We start from the raw sequence: 1,714 nt of genomic DNA, 5'->3' as shown, positions 1-1,714 counted from the left end.
TGTGTGTGTGTGTGTGTGTGTGTGTGTTCCTACCTGTATGTATACATGGGGAGGCCAGAAATCAATGTTTGGTATCTTCTTCTATTGTTATCCACTGTATTTCTTTTGAGACAGGGTTTCTCATCATCACAAGCAGGATGTTATCCTTAGTATTCCTAAGTAGGGACATACAACTTTTAGATTTGGCTCATTATCTTAATCCTGACCAAGTTAAACCAATCAACTAATAAAGTATGGCTGAGGACTTGACATTACTATACATTTCCATTCATAATGTGAATGGTGGCTGTGCCGAATTCAGATGAAATCAAAGAAAAAGCACTGGCAGGAGATACCTATCAATCTCGATCTATGATGTGTATTTAGCTAATATAGAAGGGCAAGTTTAGTGAGTTGATGTCCCTATAGTTATAGTGTTATGTAATAATCCTTTCTATTAGCTAGCTTCTGGGTCCTTACAGCCTTTGAAGAACAAAATCTCATGAGTTCAACAGTTGCAAGGAAATGAACTGTGCTTGCAAGCAAATGAACGTGCAAAAAGACCTTTCCTCCCACAGGATTCTGAATACTGGAAATATCCAGCTTACAATCTGCACAGGATTCAGCTACAGCTGTGTCTGTATTTTGCTCTGTAGGCATTATGAGTACACAAAAGTATAGTGATAGAAAAACAACACAGCATATTTAGATTCCATCCTTTTCTAAACTGTGACTTATTCTTTCTCTTCTGGGTGACTTTGCTCCTAATAGTTATCTGTACTGAATACTGTGGATCAAAGTCTATAGTCACATGTCCCAGGCCAAGAATACACTACCTGTTATTACTGGAATGCTGAATTTGAAATATTCCTCTTGGGGAGGGGCAGGGAGGATTTGAACAAACTAACTGAGAGGTTGGGAACACGCCTGGAAACAGGAGTTGAAATGATTCGGCAGAGGGAGCTGCTGTTAGCAGTGTTAAAGATGACCAGAAACAGAGAGATCAAGATAAATGATTCCATTTCACTGCATAGGGACCCTTGGAAAATGAGAAAGGGGGAGTTTCCAGAGACAGAGAAGGCCAAGTTTGATTAAATCAGGTTGAGAATGATGAAGTGTCCAGGTCAATGTTTCTAGGGAAGTGGCATCAGAGAATCTAACTTCTCATCAGTGGAGTCTTATAAGATAGTGTATTGGAGAGTGTGGTGCAGTTACAACTGCAAGCATTGTTTTCTCTTAGATAATTGTGAGGACTACTACACAAGTTTGAGAAAGAAACTGACCTGATCTTTGTAAGAAATTACTCTACAGATCAGAACATCTGCCATACGTCCTGTTCCCTTGCAATTTATAGCATCAGGAGAAAATAGGGTGTAACTGCAGAAACATTTCACATGGAGCTGGAGAACACACACACACACACACACAATTATTGTTTTAGCAGTGTTAACTTGCAACATCTGGGTGTAGAGATTGGAACCATCACTTCTAAGGCTAGGTAGGCATCGTCTTGACTTCTGCTTTCACAGTGGCAAAACAGTGAGGGGAGCTGCCCTTTTGACTCTCTTCTACCCTATTTGCTTTTCTCAAAGATGTGAACTGAGTATTCCCTGTCTCAAAACAAACAAACAAAAAAAAGTTTTCCAACTGGGCAGAGACATAACATTAATAGGAGCCCCCAACCCGTCTCTCTCTCTCTCTCTCTCTCTCTCTCTCTCTCTCTCTCTCTCTCTCT

This window comes from Mus pahari, chromosome 22 (assembly GCF_900095145.1).
Source record: "Mus pahari chromosome 22, PAHARI_EIJ_v1.1, whole genome shotgun sequence".
Classification (NCBI taxonomy): domain Eukaryota; kingdom Metazoa; phylum Chordata; class Mammalia; order Rodentia; family Muridae; genus Mus; species Mus pahari.
Note: the sequence above shows the minus strand (reverse complement) of the source record.